The sequence below is a fragment of the Schistocerca serialis genome, chromosome 9, assembly GCF_023864345.2.
Source record: "Schistocerca serialis cubense isolate TAMUIC-IGC-003099 chromosome 9, iqSchSeri2.2, whole genome shotgun sequence".
NCBI lineage: Eukaryota > Metazoa > Arthropoda > Insecta > Orthoptera > Acrididae > Schistocerca > Schistocerca serialis.
Window position 1 is genome coordinate 507,370,711 of NC_064646.1, and position 22,532 is coordinate 507,393,242.

Here is a 22,532-nt window from a genome sequence, read left to right on the forward strand (position 1 = left end):
CAGCCCCACCACCGCCTGCCGCGCCGTGGCTGCCAGGCGGGCTGCAGCCTGGAGCCCCCCTCCCCCCCCCCCCCCCAACCCTCCCTCAAAGTGCCTCCTGTGGGTACGAATGCAGTAGTACGGGGGACACAAGTGCAGGAGACGCGCTTTCCCAAGTATGCACTGAGCAAGGAAGAGTCTTAAGACAAAAGAAAGGAGTAACCACTCACCAGAAAAGAATTATCCGAATGGTACGGAAATCGGTAGGTGTGATGTACATGCGTAGACAAACAAATCATCACAATCTCAGACAAAATGGATGATTTACTAAAGAGAAAGGGCTTCACAAACTGAGCAAATCAATAATGCGTTGGTCCGCCTCTGGCGTTCGTGTAAAGAGTTATTGACGTGGCATTCATTGACAGACTTGTCGGATGTCCTCCTGAGGAACATAATGTCAAACTGTGTCCAATTGACGCGTCAGCTCGTCAAAATCCCGAGCTGGTTGCGGAGCCGTGCCTGTAATTTTGACGATATAAAGGGCCAATCGGAGAGAATTTGGCACATTATTCCTCAGGAGAACATCCAACAACTCTGTCCATCAACGCGACGCCGAAAAACTGCTTGAGTATTGGCCAGAGGTGCAGCGATGTCTTATTGACGTGTTGAATTTGTGAAGTTTTTCCTCTTGAATAAATCACCCAATTTTTCTTAAATTGTAATTTGTCCCTTTTACATTGCATCTACCGACTTACGTCCCATTCGGACAATTCCTTCGTGGTCCGTGTTCTTTTTTCTTTTGTTTTCCGTTTCCTTAGTTTGTATGGGGTCTATATAAGGGAAACAAACTCAATAGTATAGGAAGTAAATGAAAGAGAGATGGCAGACGTTATTCTGCGAGAAGAATTTGACACAGCGCTGAAGGGCGTTAAGTCGAAAGAAGATCCCTGCGGTAGACGCCATTTCCCCACAATCACTGACATTCTTGGCAGGCACAGCCGTGACAAAACTATTCCACCTGTTGTACAACACATACGTGCCAGCCGAAATGTCCTCAGACTTCCTTGAAGAATGTAATACTTCCAGTACCAAAGAAACCAAATGCCGTCAGGTATGAAAATTAACGAACTACCAGTTTAATAAACCATAGTTGCAAAATATGGACATGAATTATTTATATCTGAATGGAAAAAAACTGGTAGAAGTTGCGCACAGGGAAGTTCAGTTTGGGCAATAATCGTCGCTAGTTTTCTTTCCATCTTCAATGTGTGTTCTATCAACCCTATCTGATACAAATCCCAGACTGATGAGGCACATTCAAGCATTGGTCGAACAAAGGTATTTGGGAACTATCTACAGCGAACCTGAGTCTAATTCCTGCCTTACTGGCCATTAATGGTATGTACCCGTTTCATTTTAAATCGCTCCCCGATATTTAATCGAGATGACTGCTTCTGCTGTTTGTTTTATAATCGTGTAAAGATACAGTAATACATATTTGTGTTTATTTACGCGCAGTTTCTTACGTTTATTTATGCTGAGAGTGAACTGCCAATATCTGCACCTTTCCTTGCATTTCATTATAATTTTCTAGCGTATATAAGAGCACCATCCACGAAAAGCCTTACGGAAGTTCTGACATTATCCAATAGGTCACTTATACACAGTTTGTAGGTACTTTTTACTGCTGACCGAGAACAGCGTAGTGGACAACATTACATCAGTATTTACTTTGTTTACAGACTAATAGTAATAGCTATTAGAAGCAGCATGTTTGTAGTTTGGTTAGTGCTTCCAGGTACATGTGACAAGAGCAAGCCATCAATATTTATTTTCGCTTGGACAGCAGGTCGTGCGTTGAGGTGCGGACATGTGGACGCAAAGCGGGTAGCCTATATTGATAGGCGTAGTCCACTTACAAGGGGAACTCCCCGCCGCACCCCCTCAGGAGTTGGTGGTGAGAGGGCGCAATCGACAGCCCGTCAAAAAGTGAACACATGTCAAGCACGAAAAGCGGAAGAAGCCGTACTGAACTGTGAAAAAAGCTAAATAGAATCAGTGAGCGGTACAAGCACAATAAGTGCAATATAGAGTTGGCGGCAATAGCCGTGACGTCGTGGTTAAGTGGTGGAGATGTTGCATCGTAAAGCAACCGAGCCGTGTTAACAGCTCCATCGTCCACTTAACTCCCCTCCCCCATTCCCTCCGTCCCCCCCCCCCCCCTCGCTGCTCGCTGTATTCAGATTTGTTCGTTAGCAACAGCAAGGCGCAAGGAAGGAAAGAAGGGACCTATAATGAAACTTGATTCTGCACAGCGACCCTATTAGCAGCCGAAAGGAAGTGGCTTTCGAATGGGAACCGCAAATGGTTGATGACAAGGCGACAACTCTACCGAATTCTCCACCGCAAAACACGTCTGGTGTGTCATAGAAGGCAGCAATCACAGTACGTGTGTTATATTACAGGAATCTCTTAACGACGCCTGGTGAGTGACTGAGATATGCCTCCTTGCCCAATTTAGGTGTTCCTATGAATGTGAATGTGGTCACTCCCAAACAAATGATGAAAATATAATACTTTGTCACATAAGGTGCAACAAATGAACGGGACAGTTGCACAATCACACAGTTTTCCCTGTGCTCTGTAAAACTTTTTTTTTTTTTTGAAATCTTAGGGGACTTAACCGCTAAGGCCATCAGTCCCTAAGCTTACACACTACTTAACCTAAATTATCCTAAGGACAAACACACACACACCCGTGCCCGAGGGAGGACTCGAACTTCCGCCGGGACCAGCCGCACAGTCGTCAAAACATATGTTTTTAACGTTTTTGAAGTTGTGTTTCGGTTTGAACATTTTGACTCTTGAATTCCTCTGTTGTAACATAGTTCACACCCATTTATTTGTTGTTTCTGTGAGACGTCTATGTGGTATCTCGCCTACTCTGCCTATTCGTCACATTTACGTTCGACGACAATGTATTCTTACTACATCACTCATACTCTATAACCAATGCATAGTATAACTGCCAAGACTACATAAAGAGTACAAACAACATTTCAGTGACCGGACGGACAGTTGATAATTTTGTGAAAAAAATTAAATAAATGGTACAAAAGAGTTTTGACCAGGGTCGTCCGCGTAGCAATCCCACGCCGTGACAACTTTCTTTCTCTTTTTTTTTAAAAAAAAATTTGGAGCCTTCCTGGTATCGAAAGGCACGGTGGGGGCAAAGTGGGCAGGGGTCGCAACCCGAGGCCTGGCCACCACGTCCCGTTCACACCAAGGAAAGCGTACGGAACGTAGAGTAGAAGTACAGCGAACATAGTTTATTTATTTATTTACTTTTCTTTTCGTTCTTTTTTATTTTTGTTTATTTATTTTTGTCATTAATGCCAACGAGAATATCAGGAAACCGGCGTGACGTGAGGAGGAGGGCTCAGCAAGACGTCAGACTACTTGAGACTATCAACGTATATTTTTCCCAGAAGAACATTCCGATGACTGGTAAATATATCGGTTCTAAGTGTGGAAGAGGCGAGGACCAACTCCTCATGACAGGAACACCTCAGCTCTGGGGCGGGTTAAGGAAGACACTGCAAAGGAAATTGGAGAAAAATTCTCTATATTTTGGATTGCGGACAACTGCACAAAGTCGTTCATTGAGGAACTGCCGAAAGTCAAGTACACTTTTCTCGGCATCAGCAAACAAGTAGTGTGCTGCGTGTCCACAAATCCGCTTCACAGAGCTCCTCTTCGCTTACGGGATCTTAGTCACAAGACATATTACATATTAAGGTAGGCCTACTACATATAAAGATATCTGCACTTATACCAGTTACGCCCTGCATATTGTGAAAAGTAGGCATCCTCAACACTCACTTGGGGTGCACACGACTGTACTTTTACATCTGAGAAATGTTCAGTATGTGGTAGAACGTGCGACTTGATCTCAACAGGCAGAATGTATTGTATTGTTTTTGAATATTAACGTGACAGCAACGCGTGCCTCAGAACAGGCGTTGCAGGCTACTCGGTGCAGCGTCTTCTCTTCACACGGAATCGGCCACACGGTCATTCCGATGCTTGCATTCTACACATGAACACGTAAATAATTTTACTTAAAAAGTAAATACGCTGCGGTTAATAAACGCGCTCAGGTAGCTGACCCGGTGCATTTGCTTTCCACCGCTTCACGTTCAGCAGATTCTACTGAACCACCTTTATCGCGGACAGAAGGTTTTACCTATCAGAGACAGAGTCGTAGAGCCTTCAGTACGACACTACAGAAGGACACGCTCTTTCTCGCCGCCTATTAACGCCACTCCAGTAGCCAGTTAACGCTAGAAAGGAATGTTGTGCACAGATTCTTCCCTGAGAGGCGACCGAAATACCAAATTACTTTCTCATAATAGTTTCATTGATAAGACTCCTGTAAATCGACGCAAGAGCATCGAAACGGCATTCATGAGTTCCGAAACAATGACCACGTGGAACCATTGTATCCTCTTCTTCCTCCGTTTTTCATTCCTTTTTCTAAAATTTATTTATTGAATCTGCGTTTTCGATACGCTCCCATACAGCCATTTCAACACTGAATATGTGACTTTGCAGTTTGTTTGACAATGCAGAGTGTACATTAGTTTAAGTCGCACCGTGACACGAAGTTACATGGGTTTTACTAAGGACAAATTCCGACATAAGAAAAAATCACATCCACAATATACTGACACTAATAAAGACGAAAATGTAACACAGGGTACATGCTATATAAATCCTACTGGTAAAACAGTAAAAAATGATAAAAGGCCGTTGATACACATTTGGGATATTCCCAATTCGGCCTATATTAATAAAAACGTATCTACATTAACAATAAAAAGTTATTTTACACGTCCTATAAGAACTATTTCAAAAGCTGCCTATAATTACTTGAATATATGTGCAGGAGTATAAGTACAATCTAGACAGAACATGAGAACAGTATACAAGAACCAATTTTAGGTACTACAGCCATATGTCCAGATACACCAGCATTCAGACACATACCTATAGAAGGGACATAGTGACATACATTTATAGGCTAAGCATTCCACACCCTGCTGAGTACCAAATGGGAATATAGTCAGTTAATTGTGCTTTGGTCTTCTCCTGGCTTTCCAATTACCAAGACCATTAGATTAGCAGCGCAGGGAGCTATATCTGGATGTTGGCATTACTAACGAACTGGTACTGTATTTTATACATTGCTACATCCTTGGATCTAACAAGGTAATGAGACTGATTGTGAATTGTTGGCCAAGTGCCTGAAGACTCCTTCCAAGGACGCTGATGTGATACATGTTCCGAGGACATTGTAGAAACATACTGTTTGGTTCTTTCTCCTCTCTGCAAACACACAGGTGTTTTTTGAACTCCCAGTGATTAAATTTCAATTAACTGAAGCTCCTCGATGTTTGTGTCTTATTATACCATGGTACTCTTAGAATCGTGGTACGAAATAGTGCTTAGTGGCTGTCTTGAATTAAGATGTCCGCGACCAATCCTCTTGTCAGTCCTACGACAACTGCTTTCTGAGCATGGATATCGTATCTGTGAGAGAGAATTTATCATATTTAATAGGTCCATGTAGAGATGTTTGCTTTGCTGGGACGTCTACTTGTTCATTTCCAGGTATCCCAGAATGGCCTTCACCCATAACTTCACGATTTTTTGACCCTTTGCACCCGAAACAAAGCGTCGGTAATTGCTGCGACTATGAGGTTGGTACAACTATTATGATGGTTTCCTGAGAAACTACAGGGTGGGGCAAATAAAAGTAGCCCGGATAACAAGGTTCCAGAGTACAAAGAAACACAGCAGAGGAAAGGAAATACGGTACTATCTTGACCGTAGTAGTTGTTGAAAGTGACGACCATTCATCTCTTGGCTCTTTGGGCCTTGGTCAGTAAGCTTTTGAAGGCGGATCAAAGCCGGACTGGTGGAATTCCTGCAGTCCCATCCATTCTTTTCGTCTTCTAATATGTACATTTTATTCATCCTTGCTGTCTTTTACAATCAATCCTCCTTTATATGACAGATACAATCACAATTCCACATAAATCTACTAAATACGTCCGTTACCTACTACACTTCAACTAACAATGTTTCAGATTGCGCAGTGCTATGACAAGACCAAAAATTGTTTATCGCGCGTACACATCGATAGTACAATAAACCAAAATGACATGACCACCTTACAACTGGAGTCGACAGAGCATCTCCATGACGCTTTCGCCCTTATTAAATGAACGTGTGACGAAATGCGCTGCTGTTCTTTGGATCTTCTCTATTTCCTCTGTCAATTCTGTCTGGTCCGGATCGCAAATTGACGAGAAATATTCAAGTACGTACCTCCTTTGCAGTTGGACTACAGTTCTTGAGGATTCTTCCAATGAACTTCATTCTGGCGTCCGCTTTACTTGTGGCTAGTGTTATGTTGCCGTTCCGCTTTAAATCTCTCTGTATGCATACTCCTCGATATTTTATAGATGTAACTGCTTCCAGTAATTGTTCTGCGATCGCCTTATCATAAACTAATGGAACTTTACGCCTATTAGTGCACAATATGTTTCATTTTTGTTGTGCTGAGGGTGAACTGGCAGTCCTGCACCAAGCCGTTGGTTGCATTTTGGACTTCCTGAATTTTGCTAAAATTTTCTAGCGTTGCGATTTCTTGGAATACGCCCGAAATCACTTTTCCGTCTGAAGATTTCTCTGTCTTAAAAATGACGTGCTGTGCCCTGTTTGTTAACAATTCTTGAATTCTGTCACAAAGCTGATCTGATATTCCGTACGTCGCTCGTTGGGCGACAGTGCGGTAGTGTACTGAACGCCTTCAGGAAGTCAAGAAATACTACATTCACCTCGGCGCCCGAATCTACTAATTTCTGGGTCTCGGAGACAAAGACATAGAACAATCGAGGAATTAGCATTCTCCTGTGTGAGAGAACGATACTGGATAAATCAGCAGCTTCCACCCTATGCGACTGAGTATATGGTGACGCAGGCATTAACGTACGACGTATGGAAAAGTCCTGCAGCAGTTCGTACGAAGCGCTGGCTCCGCAGACTGATACCAAGACCAGTTTAACGTTTCAAAACCAGGGCCAAACTAACGGAACGGCAATGGATTTCCTGCCTCTCTATCACGATGTGTTCGTGGTGTAAACAGATGGGTACAAGTCTAATCACGGAGCTGGTAGTGCCTGCTGGGTATCCCGAGACAAACAAGGCCTGTACAAGCTGGATCCGCACTCCACTATTACGACAGCCGAGCTTATTGCCATTGTGAAAGCTCCGATATTCACACAGACGACCACAACAGACACTTTGGTCATGATCTCTGATAGAACGTGGGCCAAGTAAAAGTGGCCCGGACGAGTGGATACTCTTCGACGTGAATGAAAGCGTATAACCACACTCCGTGACGCGCACACCACGTGTACCCCCGTCACGTGATCCACATCTGTTCGGAGTGTAGTGCGGGCTGTCAGTACGAGTAGAGCAGGGGAGTTGGCCTTTGGCTGTGCTGCGGTGAGGACGCGCTGTTTGTGTTCCTGCCGCGGAGCGAGCGCTCGTGTTGTTTACATCGTACTCGGCCGTTTCGCGCGTGCCGTACTCAGCATAGATCACCATGGCGCACCAATACAGAAAATCGACGCTCAAATTTATGTTCCGCAACGAATTTGCACGGCCAAAAGCACTCGAAGTCGAACGATTTCTACGAGAAGAAGTTAAAATCCCGGCGACCGACATTCTCGGCATTCACTTGTCAATTGTGAATAGCATCGTATATGTCAAGATCATCAACGACGCAACATGTGAACGAATCCTTCGCGAAACGAAACACGGCCTCCATTTCTGCCATGCTGATGGCAGTGTGGGGACTGTACACGTCGATTATTCTGGCATGGGACTCCGCACGATCAGACTTTTGGAACTTACTTTCGAACTACCGGCGGAGGACGTCGTGACAGCACTGCGCCCCTACGGCACGGTGCATGATCATATTGCGGAAAAATGGACGCAATTCGAGACATATCCTGTGCTGAACGGAGTCCGCCAGGTCCGAATAGATCTAAAAAGACATGTACCTTCATATCTGAATATCGGTGTCTGCCGTGCCATCGTCATCTACGATGGGCAACGGAAGACCTGCTCTGGTTGTGGGAAGGAGGGACACCTCAGATCCGAATGTATCCAACGTCGAATCACTCAATTGCCGCCGACTGACGCGGATCCGCCATCGCAGCCGACGCTGCTTCCCGTCACTTATGCAAAAAAAAAAAAAAAAAAAAAAAAAAAAAAAAAACTGGTTCAAATGGCTCTGAGCACTATGGGACTCAACTTCTGAGGTCATCAGTCCCCTACTTAAACCTAACTAACCTAAGGACATCACACACATCCATGCCCGAAGCAGGATTCGAACCTGCGACCGTAGCGGTCGCGCGGTTCCAGACTGTAGCGCCTAGAACCGCTTGGCCACTCAGGCTGGCTCACTTATGCAGCAGCCCTCACGACCGTTACCGCTTCACCACGACAGCCGACATCCACTGCTGGGTCGCGGCTCCATCCTCCAATGCAGGGCGATGACGACACACCCGTTCCACAAGCTACGGATTCAACTCCGATGCCGCCGCCCCCGTCGACGGATAACAAGATAGATGACGATAGCATGGCCGTAGACTCGCTTATTGTGCCTACGGCTGCCTTTGTGCCGGGACGTCGTGAATCTCTGCCATCGTCTGACACAGAACGACACACCAGGAAGCAACGCTCTCCGAAGCGACGGAAGCGGAGGCATAGAGCAACTTCCGAACGGGATGCGACACAGCCTTCAGAGGACGACGACTCCACCTTCAATGACGACGCTACCACAGAGGCAGCCGCCATTTGCTGCAGTATGGCACCACCGAACGGAACTGAGGACAAACCACATATATCTACAGTGGCAAAATCGGTTGCCGATATGCAGGACTGATGCTGCCCACCACCTTCTGGAGTGCAAGCACCCATGCCGTGTCCTGAGGAAGCTAGGGAAGCCGATCTTGCTTTGAGTTCCCCGGCGTGGGCGGATGACTACGACGACGACGGCACCATGCAAGTTACGCCAACGGAGCCCACGCCATTGGCGCCGGCTCTCTAGAAAGAACTGCAGGTGAGGTTTGGGGGGATACGGAGGTGTCAATACAGTTAGAAGCGTCATAGGTAATTGCAGTCTTAATGGATAACTTAGCACCTGCGGTTCGGCAACAAGCTTATCGTATCGCCACGCTTAACCTCAACACGATACGAACGGCAGTGAAGATCCAGTTGCTGCGTGAGATGCTTCGTTCTTCGGATGTTGACATTGCCCTGTTGTTTTCTACGGTTATGTGACATATGACACCGGCGGACCGAAATGGCAGCGGTGCGGCAATACTAGTGCGCGACGGAATTGCCATCGAAGAAGTGACTTACCTTCCGTCAGGAAGGGGGCTGGCGATCACAGCACTGGGCACGCGCATCATTAACATTTACGCTCCGTCAGGAACTGACCAACGCCGCGAACGATCGCTGTTCTACTCGGAGGATATTGCCGCCCTCTTTATCAGTCGCTTCGATCAATATATCTTTGGCGGCGACTTTAACTGTGTGCTCCACCCCAAAGACCAAGTCCCACATTTCTCGACTTGTCAAGAACTTCGGCTCCTGGTCAAGAACTTCGGCTCCTGGTTCGAGATATGCTTCTCACCGACACGTGAGACAAGTGGAAAGGGGACAATGGTGTTCAGAATGGAGCAGCAGGTGTTCGTTGTTGGAAGTTGCATGACAAGAAAGTCATGGGCACGGTGTGGTCAGTTATTTTCCGAGAAGTTTAATAGGTCAAAGTGCCAGCAAAGAGTGCCATGCGAAAATGGCGTGTGACAATCTGTTTTGAACAAGTAAAAAGACATTCCGAGACGTGCTCACATACCAGAAAATGCGGCTGCAGTTCACCAGGAAATGGTTCACAGTAACACGATGCCTGTCGCAAGAGACGGCGCAACACGTCGATGATGCGGACGAATACTCCACCTGTGCCGGCCGGAGTGGCCGTGCGGTTCTAGGCGCTACAGTCTGGAACCGAGCGACCGCTACGGTCGCAGGTCCGAATCCTGCCTCGGGCATGAATGTGTGTGATGTCCTTAGATTAGTTAGGTTTAAGTAGTTCTAAGTTCTAGGCGACTGATGACCTCAGAAGTTAAGTCGCATAGTGCTCAGACATTTGAACCAATACTCCACCTGTACCTGCAGTCCTAGGTGGCCCGCCAGGTCACCTGATCTGTCAGTGTGCGATTGCTTTGTGTGTGGAGCCCTCACGTCTAAGGTATGTCGCAACAACCCTCCTAGTCATCAAGAACTGCAGCAGGACATTTTGAACAATGTTACTGTTTTTGAAGAGAAGACGTTTGAGGTAAGACTGCAACACTGTGCATCTAATTTGTAAATGATTATTGAGATCTAGTTATCTTTTCTCACTTACTCAGAGCCGAGAGAGAGACCACCCCACTTCCCCGATTCATCCACTAACATATCAATTGAGTAAGCTGTCTGACTTTTAAAGAAATTCTCTGTTAACATTGTACTCTCTTGAAATCATTGTTCACTTTGTTGAGCGTAGTACGGCTCAGACCAAAGTTACGTGTGAAACTCAAGCGAAGTTTTACTTCGTCTTTCTGAATATATACTTCATTCTAAAATCGTTGTCTTCGAATATCATTTCAGGGGAATAGTTACTCTCTGCACCCCACTTTTATAATTACGCATTATTACATGTCGAAATTTTATATGGATATAGGAATCTAGCTTGTCGCTGCCTGCTTCCTCTTTACTCTTTACTCATTGAAGAAATCTTCAATGGTATTGTCAAAACGCGAGGTAAGTGGAAATTTTGATTAGCGCCAGACAATTGCTTTACTTCTATCGCGCAGTTAATGTAATGACAGAGTGCATTCAAATCAGTTACAGTTCAGTTCAAACTGGGTTTTGTTTTTTCGAAGGTTAGCATACGAGCTTAAGTTGGATAACAGTCTGTGGGTACATAGTTTTGATAATGCGCAGGTTTTATAGAGTGGGAGGTGAAGTTGGGCTAAATTTCAGACAGAAAGTAATATGGTGGGCAGAAGCTACAACAAAGACGTAAGGCATCATGGTGTGCCATACTGTTGAATTCCGAGAGCGTACAGCCCTAGAAGCGCCTCCTTCCTCTAACGTACAGCTCGCGAGAAGACCATCAAAGGTAGAGTTAGAGGGATTAGATCTCTCGAAGAAGGTTACCAACAATCTACAACAATCTATTCTGTGTTTTCGCGGACTATTCGGTAGTCGAACAGGAGAGGGGGAAGTGTAATGTGTTTGCCACATGCTGTAAGATGGCTTGCGAAGTGCAGATGTAATTGTAGATGTAGCCTGCGTGGCGAAACATAGGCACGGAGCTAGTAAATAAATAAACACGAGTCATTCTTATCACCAAGGCATAAGAATCGTCAGCTTCAGGCGGAAGGAAGACGACATTTTAGAAACGAGTGCGAGCAAGCGTAGGTAAAACGTGCTGGCGGCGCTGTCTGGTGCAATGGACCACTGGAACCTACGAATGAAAAGTTTGTACTTGGGGCGTTCAGTAAGCAATGCAACACATTTTTTTCTTTGCCAGTTTCCGTCGAAAAAAGGCAGAATATGTTGTGGGACATTGTGGAGCTTTGCCGCTTCAGCCCCTGCAGTTTCATGAAGTTTCAATAGGCGGCAGCGCTACACGTAGCCTTCAAAACGGCGTCAGTGAGTTTCTACGGAGCAAAAGCACGGTGAGTGGTTGGGCGAGGCTCTGTTGTCACCGCAACAAGGTGGTGCAACGTGCCAGGCGCACACAGCTGTGACTCGTGCAGACACTAACTGGAGGTGACCGACGGACCACAATCAAACGCCTCGCTGCTGAAATAGACGTCCCTGATAGTAGTGCTGGCATACTCGTCCACCAGTTAGGTTATCCAAAGGTGTGCGCGCGCTGGGTACTGTGCTACCCTCAGGAAATTCAAGAAGCAACTTCAGAGTGTTCGTCGCCACAAAAATCCACACGAATTTTTATTTCTCCGTGGCAACCCAAGGCCTCACACAAGTGTATGCACCCGAGAGGAACTCACAAAACTTCACCGAACTGTTCTTCCTAATCCATCCTATAGCCTGGATGTCGCACCTTCCGACTTCCATTCGCTTGGCTCAAAGAAGGATGCGCTCCGCGGGAAGCGGTAGGTGAATGATGGGGAGTTTACTGATGCACCAACATGTTGGCTCCGACGTCAAGCAGCAGAGTGCTAGCGTGCAGAGATACTGGCTCTGCTAGTAAGGTGATGGAAGGTCGTCGCACTGAACGGAGATTACGTTGAGAAATAAGGCTTTGTAGCCAAAAGAGTGGGAAATAATGTGGTGTATTAGAATCCTGAATGAAATCAACCTGCTCTCAGAAAAAAAGTAGCATTACTTACTGGACGCCTCTCGTAAGTAAAGACTGTGACGCTGCGCAAGCGGTGTCGCTCTAGAGAAGACGAACGCCGCGACTAGACGAAATATTGTTCGATGTCTAAACTAGCTGAAAACGGACTAGAAACAGAGGAAGTTTACGAAGATTCACAGATATCTGTACTCATAGCGGCAGGCGATGCGTGACAGTAAAGAAGACGCGATATAAAATAGAAACTGGTGTTTAGAGCGTTTCAGGTCGTTTTCTCTTTGAAACGATGTTTTCTCACGTCTCCTGCCCACACTAAGAATCCGGTCGGTCTGTGGCGTAAAGTAGTACTATACCATGTACACAGCCAGAAAAAAGAAATGCGGCAGCTGCATGGACTGCGTTCAAGCCTATCTGCGCGCCTTCTGTTTTACATCTGTAGGTAGCAATTGCGCTGAGTTTAGAGCTGAACAGTATTCGCAACATTCATTCTAGCGTACAATCATTTCCCGCTAATGAGTACTTATTTCTGTCGTACAGCTTCATAAATCACTTACGAAGCAACTACGCGTTATTAACAATTTAACTTCTGAAGAGAATGATGTACCATAGTATTAAGTGGATGGCAAATTGTGCAGCTACATTAACGTCCCTTTTCGCATGTACTCTCCCCGCATACAATTTATAACAGGTTACCGTAATTGAATGCTGCTATTGGCATTTCTGTAGACAGGTTGCAAAAAGAAATTGTGTAAATACATGAAGTATTAATAACGATTGTAAAACAAATTACAAAGTTGGAATCAAAAACGAGTTATAAGCACACTAAAAATACGTACAAAACCCAAATGGCATTTGCGAAAAATGCAGTACACTCCGTAATGTAACAGTCAATTTCTAAGAAAAGCGTTTCGAAACAAGGTCAGAAATTAAAATCACTGTGTTGGTAATTATGGTTGAAGTTGTTCGGCACATCGCTTATGTGTCAGTGGGTTATGATTGCCCGTTGCAAAGCAGAAAAGCCGGACTCGACACTGTGTTTAGCCGGAGATTGTGCCCTAAAATACGGACTAACTATCTTAAATAGAAAGTCAGTTAGGTACTCTGTCTGCAGTTATTAATGAACTACATTGTTTGACGCCAGATCAGCACCAAACATGCTTAATCCTGCACACGCTATTAAAAAAAATGCTTTCACATTAACAAAGGCATCTGAGTTTATGCGTTGCATAGGCACATAATTTTCAAACCGTATTTTCCACGTTTTGTTTCCAAATATACTTAATAGAAAAAACATCTGAAAGCTATAAACATTTCATCTATAGTCGCATATTCAGACTAAACGTACTTGGCTCTGCACGTAAGAAATGGGAGCTAGACTTCGGGCTCCTCATGATTCTATAAATCTCAAAGCGGACAAAATAGTTAAAAATCTGTAACTCCTTACAGCTGTGAACACACAGCCTCCGGTTCCGTCAATCGACCATAAGGTTCGCATATCTTGAATATTGGGTTTGAATACGCCAATAAGAGGTAACATCTCTACAAAAATCATTCATTTCAACTTCATCAACGCGGTTATTTTGAGCAGGAAATAAAGAGCTCGTACTTTTCTAAAAGTGAGGTCGCACTCTTTTGTAAAAAATGTCCGTTGTTTCTTCATTATTCGCTCTCCTATATGGTCTATTATATCGTCGATAAAGAGCAAAGACCATGACTCAATAGGTAGGAACTCAGATCTTTTCGAGCAGGGCGTTTAATAACTGATATTGTTCTAGGCAAATACGTGAGAAACGGGTTAGAGAATTTTCGGGCCCTTAACAAACATTTTCTTAAGTTGCTGGTAAGAGTGGTCTGGATACGTACTTTGCAAATCAGCGTTTGTGATTCGCCGTGCAGCCGAAATATCACCCCCTGAATTTCATTGTGCATAATCAGCGTTTGTAATTCGCCGTTCAGCCGAAAATATCACCCCCTGAATTTCATTGTGCATCAACGGAAGTAAACGTGCGCCTTTGAGAATTTTAGGTCTCTACCACTGTCCTTTCCATAATCTAGGTGCAGTCTGTATCAAATCGGCGTTTGTGATTTAGATACCGTAGCAAATTTTCTAACATATTATTACTCCTACTCACTCAGAGGAGTAGCCCTACACAATACCCAGCCCCCACTATGAATGCTGTTATCAAACACGGTAAGAGTTCCAGAATGAGATTTTCACTCTGCAGCGGAGTGTGCGCTGATATGAAACTTCCTGGCAGATTAAAACTGTGTGCCCGACCGAGACTCGAACTCGGGACCTTTGCCTTCGCGGGCAAGGTCCCGAGTTCGAGTCTCGGTCCGGCACACAGTTTTAATCTGCCAGGAAGTTTCATATCAGCGCACACTCCGCTGCAGAGTGAAAATCTCATTCTGGAAACATCCCCCAGGCTGTGGCTAAACCATGTCTCGGCAATATCCTTTCTTTCAGGAGTGCTAGTTCTGCAAGGTTCGCAGGAGAGCTTCTGTAAAGTTTGGAAGGTAGGAGACGAGGTACTGGCAGAAGTAAAGCTGTGAGTACCGGGCGTGAGTCGTGCTTCGGTAGCTCAGTTGGTTGAGCACTTGCCTGCGAAAGGCAAAGGTCCCGAATTCGAGTCTCGGTCGGGCACACAGTTTTAATCTGCCAGGAAGTTTCACAGTATGAGTTGATTGAAGTTCTGAAGCAGCTGGAAATCGCCTTAACTAGTGTCAAACGATTGGCAACTGCTGCGAATCGGTATGTTGGAAGAGCTCCCGAGAGTCGTATCCCTGTGATACTTGTACCAGAGCCACCTCAAGTACCATCCTTTACTGAGGATCCTGTCTCCTCTGCAGAAAGTACTGGATCCATCATCACCCATCCACTTGACTGCGAGTGGTGTATAAGGGTGGACGGGGACCAGTGTCGATTCCACAAACCAGTAGCCTGAAGTGCATTCACTGAAACAGAGCCAGAGGTACTAACTTAACCAGTTTTGAGAAACCTGTTTCGTCCGGCATTTGGAGGACGCAAATACAAAAGGGCTTCGTCGGCAGTTCAAACGTGCGGTGAATGATGGCACCCATTAGGGAAATGTCAGCAAGGGACAGGAGAGGACGCCAGGTGCAATCTTTGCCTGGGGGCCTCATTCTACATGCTGAAGAGGCTATTCCAGCAACCACTGAGGGAACAGGGGGCAGCCAACTGCAGATGGAGGCCCGTTGGAACAAATGGTGCCTGTCGTCTGGACCCAGAGGTCATTCTTGAGTCAGTCCGGCGACTGTCAGAGGAGGTAGAGACGACCAGCCTTGTTTGTGGCGTTTCAATGAAGCTCACAATAATATGCAGCATTGTTCCCAAAATTGATTGTGATTCTCTGGTGCCGAGTCGAGTGGAAGGACTGAACCAGACACTCCGAACGTTCTGCGAAAAGCTGGGCTACGACTTCTTGGATTTGCGCCATCAAGTTGAGAAGCGTAGGCTGGAAGAGCGCCTATTCCGGATGGCGTCTGCCCTCAGGTCGCTGGTAGCTCCAGCGATGGTGCAATACTGAACGAGGTACTCCGAATAGCTAGGATCCCGGCGATATGCAAAACGGCTAGAGCAGTAGTTATCAAGAAGGGAAGTGATAAAGACCCAGCATCACCGAAAGCTGTAAACATCTTAGCGAAAGTTCAGCACGTCTGCTCTGTGATTGGTTGAAGGCGCACAGCGAGCTCTTGGATCTAAACCGAAGTCAATATTGTCACAGGAAAGAGAAATGCATAGATAATGCGGTTAGTAGAACCCTTCAAATCGTAGAAAATTCGTCAATGAAGTATACAGTTGCGCTCATAATTGACATCGTAGATATCATTCGATAATCTTTGGTGACCTGCTATGTTCGCACAGCTTCGAGATCTCAGGGTCCCTAAATGCCTATATCAGAGCTCTGTAGATTACTGTAGTGGGCGTAGCGTCCAGTGGCATTCGGGGCAGAAAAGGTAAACAAAAGTTTACCAAGGCTTCACAAGTGGTCCTTTATTCTGATATCTTAGAACTGAACCCGTATTACATCTGTTAGACGGGGCAGATGATATGGAAGGTGTTGTCGCATACGCAGACGACCTCCTAGGACCTACGGAAAAGGCGACCGATGTGCTTGTTCAGATGCAGCACTAGTGCAAGAGCAACAAAGTGACTACAGCTGGGCCGTGCAATTCTAAGCGCTTCTGTTTGGAACCGCGTGACCGCTACGGTCGCAGGTTCGAATCCTGCTTCGGCCATGGATGTGTGTGATGTCCTTAGGTTAGTTAGGTTTAAGTAGTTCTAAGTTCTAGGGGACTGATGACCTCTGAAGTTAAGTCCCATAGTGCTCAGAGCAATTTGAAACATTTTTGACTACAGCTGTTCTTAAAATCACATACATACTTCTCAAGGGAAGACTTTCTCTTGCCAGAAATCGTTCCCTGAGGCTTGACGGAATATCTGTAAAACGCAGCACTGTTTGTAGAGATTTAGACGTTCTTCTAGACGAGAAAAGGAACTTTCTAGGACATGTAAACTCTGTTACTCAGTAACCGGCTAAGCGTATCCATACGTCAGCCCATGCTGGCACTGCTCACTATAAATTATCATTGCATGTGGTGTGGTCGTACCACGAAGCCATTGTGGGCTTCGCTGCCAGCATCTGGGGGCATCGCCTTGGATTAGGCAGCTACAGAACAGTACTGCGACGAATTCAGTGGAGCGTGCTTCTGAGGCCCAGCGGTACCTTTCGCACTACACCTGTGGAGAGGGTTTCCTGGTAAACCTCGCCATATGACCGAAGGATATCGTGGTACGTTACAGGACGGCGCTCTATTAGTTGGGGCGTGAGCAATGTGATCGTGTGTACGAGGCCACGGGAAGGTATATTACTGAAAAAAGACATTTGTGAGCCTGGAAGTTAGACGAATGACAGTCTGACTGGGACACTAGCAGCTCTACAAGGTGGGTATACAGTGTATTCACAAGCTTTAGGAACAGGCCCAAACTGCTCGACGCTGCCCCTACTTGAGGTATGGTGCACCTATTAACAGGTCACGGGCCATATAGCAAACATCTGCATCGAGTGGGATGTAGTAGCACACCAATCTGTGGATGTGGAGAGGAAGGTTCCACTGATCTTGTCGTCGTCAGATGCCTTGTTTTTCGTTTACAGAGTGACTGCAGATCTGCGAACAATTGTAAGAGACCAAAACTTGTTGACTGTAGTCAATATGATAGCACGACGAATATCTAAATGGCAACTGCTTAACTTTCAGTGTATAAGATCAAGTGGACACTCTCAATATAAAGATAATGTCAACATAGCACAGGAAGTATTGCCTCAGTTACACATTATGCTAGCTACTTACAAATTAAATTAAGAGAAACTTAAAATTCATGTAAGGAAAAAGAAAATAAAAAGAAAAGAAAGAATGTTGTGGCCACCTACACGGGTATGTGCAGATCCGAGGACTTCCGAGGGAATCACATAACAGTGCGTGTGATGTAGGATAGTATAGGGACAACACGTTTGGAAGGAGGTGTAGTTGTGGTTAGTCAGCAAACCTCGAATTACTCCAAGGCTGAGAGTAACATATCGAGTAATGTTATTTACTTTGAACTTGATTTAATTCCTTTTATTTTGTGTCATCTTCTTTAAATAATTCTTACCTTTCAAATTTTCTGTTTTATTCCTGCGTTAATATTTCCATTTGTTGCTGTTAACATGATTTATTACTACACACATAATATAAAACATTGTATGTCAGCCTAATTGTTGAATATGTCCGACCTGTTTTAGACCTACAGATAACAGGTCTAAAATTCGTGGCAATAAATTGAACTGAACTGAATTTAAAGGACCCACGTTAACAGAAAGGCAAGATGGTGTGAGTTGCTTTCTACATGTTAGTCTGTGTTAACAATCGTTCAGTTCTACCAACAGAAATTTCTAAATTTTCCGTTTCTCTGAATTACATTGTTATTGTTCGCTTTACTGGTAACACTTTGTAATATAGACGTTCTGGCCTCAGCCTCTTGAGTTTCCCCAGCACTTTTGCCTTTCAAGATGTTTTTAAGTAGCTGTTACGTCAAATTAGGTGTACAGCTGATTTAGTTTTTCTAATATAACTGCGTAGGCTTCCGCGGCCTTTTCTAGTCTGTATCATGTTGATCAACGCCTTTCTGTCTTTAATTTAATATATCCACATCTCTATTGGTTCTATTTCTTTTCTTTTCTTGTTTCGTTTCAACATACGTAACCATAGTTTAAAATTCTACAACTAAATATCTTGATGAATCTCGTTTGTTAAAAAAATTACTCTTATTTTTCAATACTTGTTTAGTCATTGCAATTCTTTCTTCAGTATCCACTATACTTGTGTTGCAATCTGTTACTGTACTTCCCAAGTCGCAAAGTTCGTTTTCTTGCAACAGTATTTTATTTCCTGTTTTAATGTTTGCCCTTACTTTTCTGTTCGATTTATGTCATCACTATGTTAGTCTTGTTTGTGTTTACTTTGTGTTTGTTTGTCCAAGGTATGAGACAAAATTTTTAATACATAGTTCATGTCCTTCGTAGAATATGCTAAGACTTCCATATCACCAACAACAGAATGCAATGTGTTTACCACCGATTTTAATTCCTTTTGTGGCGCTCTTAATTCTTTATATTCCACTTTCTACAAATGTATTAAATGAATGCGGAGAGAGGTGGCAGTCTTGTCGGTTACCTCTTCTTGTCCTAGCGTAGATCTTATTGCCCCTGATACGTAGGGACTTCACAAAGTTAGTTACACTCATCGTCCCATGCTAAGACAATGTGCCGCATTGTCAGAAGAGAGTACAGGTTCTGGGTTTTCCTGAAGACACAGTTCTGCTACGGCTCGGATAACAGCTACAACAGCGTCCGAGTCAAATGGAAACGTATTCCAAAGCTGAAGTTGCGGGGATAGTACGATTCGTGTGAGCAATGCGCGTAAATGTCACACACAGTCACCGCGAATTCAGGCGGTGTGTGGACCAAATGCCACGTCGCGACCAGCTGCAGGTGGGTGATCGGCTCACACGGTTAAACGAAGGGCCGCGCAAAGGTGGTCGATGCTGACTCACCAAGTCCACGTTTTGCATCATTGTTTAAAGAGACTCGATAACTGTTGAACAATAATTTCACCTGTCTGTGTCATTCTGAAGTTTAGTGCAGCGTTCTATAAAAGTTACTTGGTCTGCCGTAATAACGTAAAAAAGCTTCTCTAGGTCAAGGAGCGTGGCGTACGTTGCTCTGTTCACCTCACTTCTTCAGTCTGATGTCTTTCGTAGCGCGATTATAGTTCCCTCAGTTCCTTTCCCTGTTGCTTAACGTTTGGTTAATCTTAGCTTTCAGTCCTTCCTTTATAATACTGACAAGGAAACCTCCCCATCGCACCCCCCTCAGATTTAGTTATAAGTTGTCACACTGGATACGCCTTGAAAAACTGAACACAGATCAATCGAGAAAACAGGAAGAAGTTGTGTGGAACTATGAAAAAATAAGCAAAATATACAAACTGGGTAGTCCATGTGCAAGATAGGCAACATCAAGGATAGTCTGAGCTCAGGAGCGCCGTGGTCTCGTGGTTAGCGTGAGCAGCTGCGGAATGAGAGGTCTTTGGTTCAAGTCTTCCCTCGGGTAAAAACTTTACTTTCTTTATTTTCGCAAAGTTATGATCTGTCCGTTCGTTCATTGACGTCTCTGTTCACTGTAATAAGTTTAGTGTCTGTGTTTTGCGACCGCACCGCAAAACCGTGCGATTAGTAGACGAAAGGACGCGCCTCTCCAATGGGAATGGAAAACATTTGATCGCAAGGTCATAGGTCAACCGATTCCTCCACAGGAAAACACGTCTGATATATTCTATACGACACTGGTGAGGGCATGTGCGTCACATGACAGGAATATGTTGTCTACCCACCTAACTTGTGCACTTGGCGAATGGCTAAAAAGATTCTTCTACCTTGCCCGATTTAGGTTTTCTTGTGGATGTGATAATCACTCTCAAAAAATTGATGAACATATAAGCGTTTGGTACATAAACTGAAAATAAAAATTTAAACTTTTCACCCGAGGGAAGACTTGAACCAACGACCTTTCGTCCCGCAGCTGCTCACGCTAACCACGGAACCACGGTACTCCTCAGCTTGCTTTCTCCTTGTTGTTGCCTATCTGGCGCATGGACTACTCAGTTTGTATATTTTGCTTATATTTTCATAGTTCCACACAACTTTTTCCTGTTTTCTCGATTGATCTGTGTTCAGTTTTTCAAGGCCTATCCACTGGGCCAACTGTGCGGGGGGTGCGATGGGGAGGTTCCCTTGTGAGTAGAATTTTTGAAGCATGGATTAGATGCTTGATTTGTACAATCATTGCTACCAGCCGTTTTTTTAAAAAATGTTAGACCGTCAGGTGGCACATAGCTGTAACACGGAACTAACACGATTCACGTAAGTGATGTTGCTGTTTACAGCCTCTCTCGGTGTCCTGAGAGATATCTCTATCGCTTACATTATATCGCTGACAGTAGTGCGGTTGTCGTGTACATTGTGACGATGGATTGTTCCATTGTTGTGTCAGTATTTCGCTTCAGATTTACGAACGTGATTGTAACGAGACGCCTACTATAAATTGTAACACAGAACTGTCCTTTACATTTGAACCGCGCGATCCAACGTGAATGTAGCATTTTTCTGTTTGTAAATACTGTCTCACTGTAGAGGAAATTAGATAGGTTGTGTTTGAGTGAGGTTTATACACATTGATTCAAAGTCCCTTTTACAAGCTTCTAGGGATTGTAGAGATTACGTAGCAGATGAAGTTCTGATTAGGAACACACGTCTGGAAATGCTCCGTCTGGACGTAAAACCACTCTGAGGATCGGATCACTTCCAAACCTCCAGCTTCACGGTACGGACAAAATGGTTCAAATGGCTCTGAGCACTATGGGACTCAACTGCTGAGGTCATTAGTCCCCTAGAACTTAGAACTAGTTAAACCTAACTAACCTAAGGACATCACAAACATCCATGCCCGAGCCAGGATTGGAACCTGCGACCGTAGCGGTCTTGCGGTTCCAGGCTGCAGCGCCTTTAACCGCACGGCCACTTTGGCCGGCACGGTACGGACATGGCGGAGACTAAAAGTCTGACTTGCGTGCTGTAGGAGAACATGGCGTGGGCGATGTTGCGAGTACTCTAGTACTCGGGTAGTCTGTCACGTGACGGAAGGCGTCCTCTTCAAAGTCTAGAAGGCGGTGCGGCGCGTTCCTAGAGCACCACAGCCAGCCTTCCCAGTGGCGAACGTATCGATGTCTCACTGCCGTTGTTGTGGTCGCACGAAGGTGGTATGTAGCGTCATAATTACAAGAGGGACTCTTCTCATCTTGTGTGCGTTCCACGAAGTGTGCGTTTTGAGAATGATCCGATCTTCAAACTTACTCTATATCAAAACGGTACATTTCGGGACATGAGTTTCTCATCAAAACATCATCTGCTAAGACATTTTTGCAAAACCCTACAAACCTGTAATGGCAATTTTGAATCAGCCTCTATAATCAGGTGATCTAACAACTCAGTACTCATTCACTGCGAGGACAGCATCGTTTCTACATGTTTCGAACATCTCGTTCTTACTTTTAGGAATACAGTTATTCTTTTTATGTAGCTTCATGGAACAGCATACGCTTTCATCAAAGCCAAGTAATTATTTCTTCGTTCTGAAATGAAAAAGGCTCGTAATGGACTAACTTTAACATAATTATAATCGTAATCAGAATATTGCGTCCTATTCACATCACCACCATACGCTGTAGTAGCTCGCTTTCCTCTCATAAATCATGCAACAAGCATGTATTCTTATCACTCCAAAAGTGACGAGCAGTGCGTAACAAGTGCTCATAAATCTCATCAACATGTGTAACAGACCTCCAGATATTACCGAACTTATCAGTAGTTCGCAAATAATGCTGCCAATATTTATGAATTTTTTTCGTTTCTCTTCCATACTTTCCG